At 37.5% G+C, this 13,468-nt stretch overlaps 1 protein-coding gene across 2 annotated transcripts in view; it reads left to right on the plus strand.

Moving 5' to 3' along the window:
• Nucleotides 1–13,468, plus strand: part of FHIT (fragile histidine triad diadenosine triphosphatase) — an 874,164-nt gene that overhangs the window by 191,508 nt on the left and 669,188 nt on the right. The gene's annotated exons all lie outside the window — the stretch shown is intronic.

Genomic DNA, 13,468 nt, shown 5'->3' on the forward strand with positions numbered 1-13,468 from the left:
GGAAACTGTAAGAGCTTCTGGAGTGAATAGCAGCCTCTCCTCCTTAATAGACTTTTTCAAAAAGACACTGCCACACAGTTATTATCACATCTCAACATTAAGGAAATATTCTATATGCTTATGGGACATGTTGATGATGATGATGATGATGATGATGATGATGATGATTAATGATGTGCTATCACTAAATTAACATTTTTAGTTCAGTTTAATTATGTAGAGTAAAAGTGAGTAAAACCTTATGGAATCAGATTAACAAGGGAGCAAGTTAATTTTGAATCAATAGAAGCCCAAGTGATCAAATATTGTTGAAGAAATAGGGACTTACTACTTTCAGTTGCAAAAAAGCTGGACTGTTGCCTGACACACATTCTTAATAGGTCTATTTAAATGATTAGGTAAGAATTGTTTATAATTAAACTATGAATTGTCCTTTTGTTAAGTTCATAAAGGACTTGAGATTGATTAAAATGTCCATTGGCTTGACTGTTTTCAGGATGTGACAGGGTCAAATTTTATTTGTGTGTTATGTGTGAAAAAAATAACTGAAATTTATGAGCATATTCCAGTATCATATACATTTTAAGAGGAACCACAACCATTAATTTTTCAAAAACTAAATGTTATAATCCTAATAAAGATAGCCCATGTACTAGAGATTCTGCCTTCTGGGTGGCTCATATCCTTTCGCTTTCCTCTACTTCCTGAAACCAGGATTACTTGCCTAGACAGTGAACTCCTAATTAGCCTTTCTGCTTCCTGTCCTCCTGCCTTTAACATATTCTCACTTGGCTGCCAGAGCGGTTTGCACGGCAAGTTTGAAATAGAGACTTATGAATGACAATTTGGTTAGCTGTTTGAACCTGGGGGAGTTCCACTGAAGCTGTACTCTGCCTTTCTTAGGTTGCTTGTTCTTTGTGATGTTTTTTTCTAGTAATTAATGGACATTATGGGGATAATCACTGCCTTCCCCACTGTCTCCAAGAAGTGCTGGGCCTCTCCTCTGAGCCAAGGGGATGGGTTAAAACGCTCAACCTGATCATGTCAATTTCCTGCTTGAAAAACCTTTGCTAGCCTCCCACTGCTTTTAGTATCAAGTTTTAAAGCATTAAGATGGCCCCTAAGCCCCTATGATGGTGCCCCTATGTATTTCCTGACTAATCTACCTTCCTGCCTGTTCTGCAGCCACCCTGGCCCTGTCTTTTTCCTCAAACATGGTAACCTGTTCCCATTTGATTCTGTCCTGTCTATCTGGAAATTCACCACATTCTTTCGGTCTTAGCTTAAATGCCACCTTCTCAGGTTATCCTTCTCTGATCCCATCCTCATCCACTGTCCCTACCTACAGACTAGGTCAGCCCCATTCTCTCCCTCATCACAATGATCAAATTATAATCAGATCACTACAAACTTAATTATAGAATTAATGTCTACCTTCTCTGTTAGACTAGAAGCTCTTGAAGGCAACGGCAGGTTCTAATCAGTTTATGTTAGTCACCCCAGCACCCAAAGCTATGTTCAGCACATGAAAGATATTAACTAAACATTTGTCGAATTAATAAACTTAATACGATTTTGGAGATACTTTGAAGTTTTGACTTGATAGATCATAGAACAGAAACAGGTTCTTCTCTCTTTGATTATGAAACCTAACACCAGCAAATTAAACTCTTTCTTTATTGACTTAAATATTTGTAACCAGCCTCAGTCATTTGATTTCCACTCTAAATGTACTGAATTTAATATCAAAAGAAACTTTCATTTCAGAGGAAGTGCACTGATCGTATCATCCACCAAATGTAGTTTTTAAAAAAAGGTCTGTGGGGGAGTAGGAGCCACAGATAACGAAGACATCTTAAAGCATACTGAGGAGTAAGACAAAAGAGGCAGCTTGTTAAAAACAGGTTAATGCATATGGAAGTAGATGTCACTAATTTCATATAATTTTGCTGTCAGGAAGCCAAGGGCTTTGGGTTGTTTGTTCACTGAAATAGATGGACCTGAATTTGTACTTGTAATTCTATTTGTCTTGGACCAGTAATTTAGAATCCAGGTGTGGGCCTGTGTTGGAGGTAGAGGAAGGGAAAGGAGACCGAGAAGAGAAGAGAAAAATAAAATGAGATGTAGATAAACAAAGGAACTCTTGACATTGAATGTGTCTTCAGCATAATGCCCTTCATGACTGAGTTATGGATGAGCCGCAATTATAGATTAATCCTCTGCTGTGTTCTGTGGAGTGTTACTAGTCTGAGGGAAAGGAAAAGGTAGTGGTTCTCCCTGCTCAGGTAAATTTGGAAGGTTGGTTTACATAAAACTTAGCAGGTGTCTTCATGTTTTGACTTTTCAGAGAAAGAGGAGAATATTCAGCATTCCCCAGTCTTGCTGGGCTGTGCAGCAGTATTTCCAGGTCCCCAGAACTGATGTCTCTAGTAACACTGCCGGTTAGCTACTCTTTGGGTAAAACTGGAGGACACATGTAAGCCATCCTAGACATACCTCCACAAGGTGATGACTTAGGTAATGAAGGTGCCTCCTCTTGGCAACTCAAGGGCCTGACGGTATAAAAATATAGGTGATGTGATTAGCAAGGCCTTGCCAAATTTTACATAGTCATGAGGATTCTATTGTGACAATAAATTAGAAGTTTAATGGGATAGGTATAGAAACCTACCTTTAATTTATCTGTTAGGTAAACATTTTGAACTTAAAAAAAATAAACAAGTTGCTAAATCAAGTTCAAGTTCTCAAATGATCTGTTACCACTCTTCATTGCCTTGATTCCCCCCACCCTCCTCCTATCTTTGCAAATGGCCATCAGATAATTTGTGAATGTTCATCTACCTGGGCAAGTTTTTAAAATACATTTTGGAAATATGTACTGTTGCCATTTTTTTATATTTTCTAAATTAAATTATAGAAAAGAATGATAACTTTAATATTATAAATTGTTATTGCTTTTCATTCCAATAACATTGAAAAATTCAAGGAAAGGCCCTGTAGCAACTACTACATCTTTTTTTTTTCCACTTTCTTTTTCTTTTTTTTGCATTTTATTTTATTAGTTCCTGGTGTACAAAGCAATGTAATAGTTAGCATTTATACCCCTCACAAAGTGATAACCTCCTTACCTAAGTTACTACCCCTTTGACATCTTATATAGCTATTACAATTCCATTGACTATCTTCCTTATGCTATACTCCACCTCCCATGATTACATGTACAGAGGGTGCCAAATAAATATATACCAAAGTGGACACTTAGGTCAACGTTGCTCAAGTGCTAGTTCACCATAATCAGAGTGGCTGGATGCTGATGGTAACCACTTTGAGCACCTCTTGTAATTGCAGAAGTCAAATGTGACTAGTACTCATCTTTTGCTATTGGTATGTATTAAGTATTACAATTTTAATATAGCTTTTTTTTTTCTTAAAATGTGTATGCATTTTTTTGGCTACATCTTCTTAGTTAAAAACTGCCACTGACAAGGACATAGACTGTTCTTCTAGTTCCATTGGCCTGCTTTGATTTATTCCTCATTTATTTTGAGTAGGTTTACTACATTAAAAATACATTTTAATAGAGATTTTATTATAAAGCATCATCTCTGTTTTCCTCACAAATGATTCTAATATCATTTTGATTTGAATTCTTGAATGTTATAGCTGGAAGCAGCATTAGAAACAGTTTAGTCTTACTCTCTGGACAGGAAGCTAGTGACAGAGGCAAGAGTAGAACCTGGGCCTTCCTGCAAGAGTTTTGTTGTGTGTCTCCTTCCTCCCTACCTCTAGATGGCCTCTTCTGTGTAATGATGTAATAATACCTACCTCACAGGTTTGCCCTGAGACTAAATGAGACAATGCATGTGAAACACTCAACACACTGCTTCACACATAGTAAATGCTCATTAAGTAGAAATGAAAATTAATGTCATCAGCCGTTCAATTATTTGTATTGAACATCTACTATGGGCTTTGGAAAAAGCTTCTGTGCTGATGTCATGGACCCATCCCAAGCTCTTCATGTCACCCCTAGAACTAAATCTGTCACTGACAGGGTACATACAGTAAGGCAGTCCACTAGGACAGTACATGCCACAGCCTTCTTTCTCCTCTGTAAAATGGGTATAAGACTGAGAGAGAAGCTTGACATAAAAAATGGGAGATGATTCTTAAAGTCTAGATTTGCTAAAGATACTCATTTCAGCAGATCCACTCTCTTAGGTTGCCAGTTCAAATATTTTCAAATAATTATTGAAAACTCAAAATTGTTTGTCAAAGGATCATCATAAGAAGGGGAAAAAACCTAATGCCTCTTATGTCTGGATTGTTTCAGTTTAAAAAAAATGTATAACTAGGGCCAGCCTAGTGGGACGTTGGTTAGGAGTTGGCTTGGGACACCAGCTCTAAGCAGTAGGGCCCCAGTTCAGATCCCACATGAGGGCCAGTGACACTGCACCCTCTACAGCTAAGTTGGTGACAACAGCTCGACCTGGAGCTGGGCTGCCGTGAGTTGCCGGCGATGGCGTAGGCTGCAGTGGGGCTGGCCGGCAGCAGGCATGAGCTTTTGTGAGCCACCATGAGCCGCCGTGAACAGCCGTCCAATGGCTGGCGAGCGACTGCCTCACCCGGGAAGAGCACAATGATAATACCAACATGGGCCAGTGAAGCGACATCCTCCACAACTAGACTGAAGAACAAAAGGACAGCAACTTGTCTGTTCCCCTCCTCAATTCCCCAATAAAATCTTTAAAAAAAAAGCATAACTATATACCACTATACCTCTATCTTTACCTACTTACCTATCTACCTACCTATAGTGTGCATGTATATGTGTGTGTGTGTGTGTGTGTATGATGAGCTAAAGATCATACAAATTTTAAAAAAACTAGTTCAGTCATATTTTAAAGAAAGAAGAAAAGAAAATATAGGCTATAGGTAGTGGCTGGTCATGGCAATAGCTAGATGGTTTTTCTGTATTTTAAAGAACCGGTTGTCATACTAATGTTGATTTCAACAGCTTCAGTCACAGCCACTGGGAAATACCCCACACTTCAGAATTGTGGTTTGTAGCAGTTGCAGTGTTCCCTCCGTGCTTTAAGGGAACTGGATATTTTTCTGCATCTCATCTGTCACCCAACATTTATTGGGGGCACCCTGTAAGTGAAGCATTGTGGTAGATCATGGGTGAGTAAAGGTACATTTATTACACTTCCTTTCCATAAAGCATTTACAATCTAAGAGGCAACCAGCAGATCATTTCAAATGTATAGAAAAAAAGAAGTGGATCAGGACAAAACAGAGGCTAGAAGAACCGGGTTACTCCACTGCAGGAGCTCAGAGGATGAAATGTTTGATCTGAGTCTCAGGAATGAGTAGGGATTTAATCTCAGGCAGATGGCCTGACTTGTGCAAATGGTTGTCTTAAAACTACATGATCCATTCAAGCAACTTCAACCATTTGGGTGTGCTAGAATGTAAATTGTCACAGAAGAGATGTGGGATCTCAGGCAGGGGAGAAGGGAAGCAGCAAAAGCATTGTGAACTTTATTCTAGAGATGTTTGGTAGTGTTTGGTGGGTTTTAAAATAGGGAACGATGTGGTCAAATTGGTGTTTTATGAAGAACACTCAGGAGCTGTGTTGTAGATCGATTGGAGGCAAGACACAAGTTTGAAGGCTGTAGAAATAGATTACATGAGTGATGAAAGGAAGTTTTCATTGGAGCAGAGATAGAAACAAGGGGACAAACTTAAGTATAATTAAAGCCAGGAATTACTGGGGCTTAGTGCTTAGTGATGGATTGGATAGACAGAAGGGTGAATGGGAGGAGAGGTAGGAAGTCCACCATCCAGTGGATGGAGCCCTCTTCCAGATAACAAGGTGCATAGTGCAGCCAGAATGGAGATTCAGGAGATGGTACATATTTGTGTGGGAATAGAAGGAGTTCTGTTTTGGAGGTGTTGAGTTCAAGGTGAATATCTAGGTGGATATTTATTTAAACTTAGGGGAGGTTTGACCTTGGAATGTTGATTTGGGCATCTTCAGTGAATTGATGCTAATGGATATCCTGAGAGGAGAAATTTTCTTTTGGGGAGAGGGTCTGGGCTATGAAGAGTAAAACACTCCAGCAAAATGAATTAGAACCTGAAAGAGTATGGAGAGGAAATCTATTTTTACCTTAGCTTTTAGACCTGACTTCTTTGCCTGACCTCAAGTTCTATCTGAATTGGGCCTCAGAAAACATGAAGTCATTTTGAATCTTGGCCAAATATGTTGTTAATTCAAGCATATATCCATAAACTTAATGCTTATGACATAAGTTTTTCTAATGGCTCTTCCTCTAACATGTGAAAAAAATGACATGATATATGGAGACTAAAGGTTCTAAAGCTCTCTGAAATAGGTAGTGAATCACTCACGCTATGGCAGACACTTTTCTTTATTATGATAATACAGATATGTTACAAACACCTTTTTATGTAGTTTAGAAATTATTGTCAACATGGTTAATCCTGACTGTTCTTCTCTGTGGCTTAAAGATGTTCTATTACATACTCTTGAGCCTGTTTTCGCATTGGCTATCTTGATTGGGATTTCACTTGAGCAATGTTCTGCAGAAAGTCATCAATTGAAATAAGCATGTGTAGTTGATCTACTGCCTACCAATTTAATGTTAAGATTGAGTATCAATTTCTGTCTCGACCATGGTAGAATAACTGGCCCAACTTATCCAACCACAGTAAATAACTATAACACTGGGCCAAGTGTGTAAAACAACCAATTTTAGGCTAGGAAGACAGCCAGTATAGGTATGATTCTTGAAAAGAGGGAAACATGCAAGATTTCTTGATATTGATATAGCAATGGTCTCACAGAACTGAGGTGTTCATTTGAATGTGAAGTTCAGAGCTGCTGAAGTGGCAAAAATTTGATGGTCAGCATACTGGAAAGGAGGAAGCTGTGCAGAACGGAGTGCAGAAGTGGGCATTGAAGGGGTTCCCTTTATGTCGCTGGCCCAAGGATGTGCTGTGCATACACAGAGTGGGGCTATATAGGACCTAGCAGAGGATGACTTCTGCAGGGCTAAATCCTTAAGAGATTCCAGAGATCATATAGCACTGGGTTATGTTGGGGTTCTGTCTGGCCTCACTAGAGTGGGAAAAAATCTTGCTGAACATCACAGATACACAGTTAAGCATATGGAAAAACCACAACTTAGGAGTAAGAATCACAATCTATAATGAGGGTCATATCTTTAGAACTAAGAATAAGACCAAATAGACCCACCCTAAAACAATATACAAACAAGCCTAAAAGGATCAAGAGGATCTGCCGACAATTTAATCAACTGCTAGAATAATATTTAATACCTCTAAAAGAAGAGATTATCCAGACACCTTGCAGAGTACCGTGTGTAATTATGATACATGTGAAGAAGTAGAAAGATATGATATCCAATCAAGAAGACATGCAGTCACTGGGAAACAGATGTCAAGATGACCAAGATATTGGAGGTTAACATAGCTATTATAACAATGTCCAAGAACTTAAAGGAAAAGTTAGACATAGTGCATGAGTGGAAAGGGAATTTTGGCTAAGAAATGGTAACGATAAAAAGAACTGAATGAAATACTAGGCAGTTTTGTGTAGACAAAGTGCAAAGGCTAAAAGAAAAAATGTAATAGATGGGATTAACATCCATTAGACTCTCCATGATAAGAGGTTAGTGCACTTAAAGCCATCAAAATAGAAATTACCCAAGCTAAAGAACAGTGAGAAAAAGGAGTGAAATAGTTATGAACTATTTTGAGGTAGAGCATAGATTTAAATGTAAAAATTAAAACTGTAAAACTTCTAGAACAAAATGTAGAAAAATATCTTAGAGACCTTGGGATAGATAGAGATTTCTTAGAACACAAACTACAAAAGAAAAAAAAGCTTGATAAGTTGCACTTTATTAAAATTAAAAGCTTCTGCTCATCAAACGACTCAGTTAAGAAAATGAAAAGGAAAGCTACTTCCTGTTATACACATGTATAATAAAGGACATGTACCCTGAATATGTGTGTGTATGTGTGTGTGTGTGTGTGTGTGTGTGTGTTTGTAACCAATGATCCCATTAAAGGGTGTTGTTTTATGTCATTAGTTTTTAAGAAAATGGAAAAAAAAAAGACAGGATAAGTTTTCTATTTATACCCACTTGATTGGCAATAATTAAAATGTCTGTCATGAGAGAGGATAAAGAGTAACACAAACTCTTACAAATTGCTGGTTGGAATATAAAATAATAAAACCACTTTGGAAAATATTTTTTTCTTGCAAAATTAAATACTCACCTAATAATAAAAGCATTTACAACAATGCTACCTTTTCTGGTATTTACTCCAGAAAAACGAAAATCATATGTCCACAAAAAAAATTCTACATAAATGTTCATAGTAACATTCTTTATAAAAGCCTTAACTGGAAATAACTCAAAAGTCCTTCAAGAGAATAAACAGATTGTTGGGTACTCAATTATATAATGGAATGCTATTCAGCCATAAAAAGTATATCTACTAATAAATGCAAAAGCATGGATAAACATTTACCAGTTGAAAAAAGCCAGACAAAAAAGAGTACATATTCTGTGATTACATTTATATTAATTTCAAGAATAGACAAAAGTTATCAATGATGATAGAAATCCAATCACCAGTTACTTATAGATGTGGTAAAGCTTGGCTGGAAGGGAGCACTGGAGAGTTTTTTAGGGTGATAGAAATATTCAATAATTTGATTAAGGTCTTGGTTTTATGTGTGTAGACACATACATTTGTCAAAACATATCCATTATAAAATCTGTTTCACTGCATGTAACTTTTACCTCCAATATTTAAAAAGATTGGATTTTTAAACCAATAAGCATGAAATAATCAAATTAAAATATTAATTATGATTCTGTATAATATAATATTATGATTCTGTATAACAAATAAAGGCAAGTTTGGTCATAAGTGTGTCAGGTGTTTCAAATTCCTCAAACACGTCTTGGCTAAAAATGTAATCTAGTAGGGTTTATTTGTTGTTTTATGATTTGGTTTAGATTTTCCCTACCTCTCATAGCTTTTTAGAATTTCCAGTTTCTTTAGAAAGAAGCAGAATTAGCAAATTTTCCCTCCAATAAAAGCAACTTATTCCTTAGACAATTCATTGAAATGGAACCTTTTTTGAATTCTTTTCAAAAAGTACACTGAAGGGGCATTGAGGAAAGTTAGTGATTTTATCTCAGGGAACTGGCTACTGATTGAGAAAAGGACCCTGGATAATTGAAGCCATTTGTCTGGGAGCTGAATGTCCAGGCAGGAATAGGACCTGACTTAATTGAAAAGAATTGATGATACCCATTATGAACACTGATCCTCTGAGAATGAAAACGAAAGGGCCAGTCCAGGGTCTCCTAGCATTTAGCATTGTTAGGGGAAGATGGAGTTTATTTTCCAGAATAGCTCTCTGGTGATGAGGATCAGTGATAATGAACTCACACAAAAATCTCTCCATCTCCCTCACTCTCCTCAGGGGGCAAATATAATGGGGAAAGAAGAATGGCAAGCTGAACCTATCATGTGGATATTTTCACTTGGCATATGTATAGCCTCAGCCTACATGAGTAGTTAGCATGGTATAGTTGGAAGAACATGGGACTGGGTGTCAGAGACTCAGCTGCTTGTTAACTGTGTGGCCTTCAGCAAGTCCCTTAGCCTTTCCGACTGTGTCTCCAAGGGTTGCTGTAGGACGACATGAGACATCATATGAAAAGTGCTACCACATGATATGTTAACTGAAGGTAGCCTCTTCCTCCTTTTACAAAAAATCAGCTCTATACAAGAGAGTGATTTGTAGGGTTTCTTGTGGACTCATTTTTTGAAATGGAAAGAAATAATGGAAAGCAATGGCCATTTGCTGGAAAATAAATAGTTGCCATATTACTGTATATCTTTTACTTAAAACACCAGTTTTTGGGTCATTACCTGGAAGCAAAATGATTTGTAAATACTAAGTACCCTTCAAAGAGGCATTAGCATCTATGAATGTTGCATGCTGCATGGACTAAGCTGTTAATCAGGTGTGGTTTATTGTTATGTATTTTTCATGAGAGGAGGAAAAGAGTTCCACAGTGATAGTGACTGAGAGCTAACTAACGTTACTGAACATCCAAAGTCAAATCATTTAAAAATCCTTGACTAGGAATTGACTTTCTGAGCAACCATGTTATAATAATAGATCTTCAGAGTGAAGAACGGTGTTAAATCTTTGAAAGTCTGTATGTGTTAGCTATTTTGCTCTGCAAGAGATGCCCTCCTAAGTTCTAAGGAGTGAAGGGGCCTGTGACAATAATGCAGTCTTCTTGGGAAGTTACTAGGTGAGAAATGAATCATGTGTGAGGGAAGAAAATATTATTACTCAACAGAAAAGAAAGTTGTTTTAATAAGTCATTAGGCTATTTAGGTGAATTCAAATCAGTTATTTTAATGTATTATATATACATGATTTTAAGATCTGTCTTAAAAAAGTGAACTGTGTTGAAATTTAAAACACAGTAACTACTGCACTACTACAAAAATAACTTTTATTTTTCAAAGATTTATCATGTGTTTTTTCAGTAAGTCCAGTTATTAAAGAAAAACATAGAACCTGCAAGCTTAGTTTCACAGCATATCTTATTTGCCTCCCCTATGTGTCTTTTGATAAAGAAATTTTAAATGTATGTTGGATTTTGGTTTCCCAGAAAGACCCTAATTTCAGAGCTCTCAGTATTCCATGCTTTTCGTTTGAAATGTGTGGTCCTCCATGTCATTAAATGGATTGCAAGTAATTGTTGATTTGGTGGGTAGAACTGAATAAATACATGTAACCACAATGTATTTATTCAGTTATTTAGTACTCATTTATTTTTATCTGCTGGGTACCAGGTATAGTGGTAGATGTTGTGACTTGGCCGTTCCCCACATGTGTACAATATAACGTGCTGTCAAAGTTGTAGATGTCTATAGAATATGACAGAAGGACTGTAGTCCTGCCTGTGGTGGGATTTAAAGAGGTTTGATGAAAAGAGCTGCCTTGAGAAGTCATTAAGAATGAGTAGGAATTCCCCAGCAGAAAGAGTGGGAAAGTCTTCCACTTAGGAGTAGCGTAGAGTGTCCAGGCACAAAGCTGTAGAAAAGCATGAGATGTTGGAGAACAGAGGGCATGGTGCTCTGAGACCGAAAGCATTCTTTTGAAGGCTGTATCAGTTAGGGTCTCCATGGGAAACAGATGGCACATTCAAATTAAGACGAGTTGAAGAGTTTATAATGATACTGTTTACAAAGTTGTAGGCTAGATGTAGAGGAACCACAGAAAATGTTGTAGGAACTGGGATCTGTAATTGTAGAGCTGTTAACACTCCTTGACCTAAATGGACAAGAGGAAGGAGCTATTATGGAACCACAAGGGAGAGAGGTGTGGACAGGAGTTGCTTTGAGAGGGTCATGACCTTTGATTGAGGAAGCCAGACCAGGTGGCCTCCGAGGGAGGAACCAGAGGAATAAATATCCTAATCTACTCTCCTCCCTTCATCCAATCTCCTGGCTGGACTGTCTGCAGGAAAATAGTCAGCCTTTCTTCCTGGTCAAGTGGAATTTGGGATCCCCACCTATTTCTTTTGCATCATTTTCCCTGAAAACTTCTATGTCACATACCTTGCTTATCTGATCATCACTGGCATTTGGGCAACAGTATCTTTCCATTCTGATCCTTAGAGTTACCCAACATGAGCAAGGTGAAGAAGATTCCTGAGAGGCTGGGGTGCCTCCTAAAGCTCTGATATTTATAGTTATCATAATTATTGCTGAACTTCTGATTTGTCTATAAGGGTGTTGTTTTCTTGCTTTTGTTTTGTTTTTGCTTTGTTTGGGATTTCATTGACATTTATAAGAGGCTTGTTAGGCATTCTGTGTACTTTACTCTATTTATTGCTCATCACAACCTTATGGGGGAGGCAGTATGACCTGCATTTCATTGATTATAAGACAGACGCATGGAAGAGTTAATAAAACTGGATGCACCATTGAGTAGATAAGGTTCACCTATGCGATGATAAAGTCATGTAGGATATGCATCTTATTTACTGCTCTTTTCTATGATTAATTTAACACTTAAATGCCAGACACAAAAAATATGGTGAGATTAATTTTATCTGAAAATGAGATTAAAATATTTTGTTGCTCCCCCCAAAAAATTCAAACAGGAAAGCTTTCATGTTTGATGTGTGTTAAGCTTCCAAATATTAAATCACAATTTCAATCACAGATTCAGAGCACCTGTCAGGAGATTTGTGCACAAGTTGGTTGAGATGCTGCATGACACTGCAGATCTTGAGCTGACCTGTGTCACTTGCTTTAAGAACGGAGGGAGGACATTTTTTTTTTTCTTAAGTGAGGTCTGAAATGGAAGAGTCCTCTGAGTTGACTCTCCCATGAAGTGAATGATTCCATGTGAGGTTAGATATGAGGTGACATTAAAGTTCACTGCCCTCAAAAGGACTTACCTTCCTGCTGCTCTTTAGTTGTTATTGAGGGTCAGGAGTGGTTGTGATAAGAATGTTTATTTCAGAAGTAATAAGTTTTGTGTTCACTGTCATTGAGGAGTAAAACTCCCCTCTCCCACCAGTTTTTTAATTCTTTGGCCAATGGAATACTGTAACATTGTGTTTTTTGTTTGATCCTCAAATCTCTACCTTCTTTATTGGGATAGCTGACCCAAAGTTGTCAAAAGAGCTCTTGGTTGTTGCCATTGAACCTTCTGTGAAGAACCTGTTGTTTGTTTTTCCTTCATGGCCCAAGGAGTTGTCTCTTTGTATCCTGGATAATTACTTGGTTACACACTTAATGAAATGGTTACTCCATTTAAACTCCATGGAGTGGGGTTTCAGGGGGTGGTCTTTTATGTATAAAATACACGTGCGATTTTTTTGTTTGTATGTTTTGTACCCTGGAACAGAAAAGTGGTGTCCTTATCCACTTCTTTGCTTGATGAACATCTCTTGTCTCTTGAGATGCTGTTCAGATAGAGCATCATCTCTGTGAAATTTTATCTTATTTGCCCTACAAAATTAGTTTTCACATTTCTATCTCTTGTTTGTAGCATTATATTATAATCTGTTTACTTAACTTCTCCCTACTGGACTTTCAAGAGTATAATGTATTCATTTTTTATCTCTAGTAAATAGCCTAGTACTTGGTATTTGATGGGTATCCACTAACTGTTTATTGAATGAATGAATGAATGAATGAATGAATAACTGAAAGGTAGGAACAGGGAATCATTGTATGTGCATTATGTCTGTATTCTAAAGAGATATCCAGGCAATAGGATGTTGGATGAGTTGGTGGGAGGGTAACCAAGAGGGTCAGATAGAAGACCTTTGCAAAAATTCAGACATAGATTTGG

The sequence above is a fragment of the Hipposideros armiger genome, unplaced genomic scaffold (assembly GCF_001890085.2).
Source record: "Hipposideros armiger isolate ML-2016 unplaced genomic scaffold, ASM189008v1 scaffold_187, whole genome shotgun sequence".
Classification (NCBI taxonomy): Eukaryota; Metazoa; Chordata; class Mammalia; order Chiroptera; family Hipposideridae; genus Hipposideros; species Hipposideros armiger.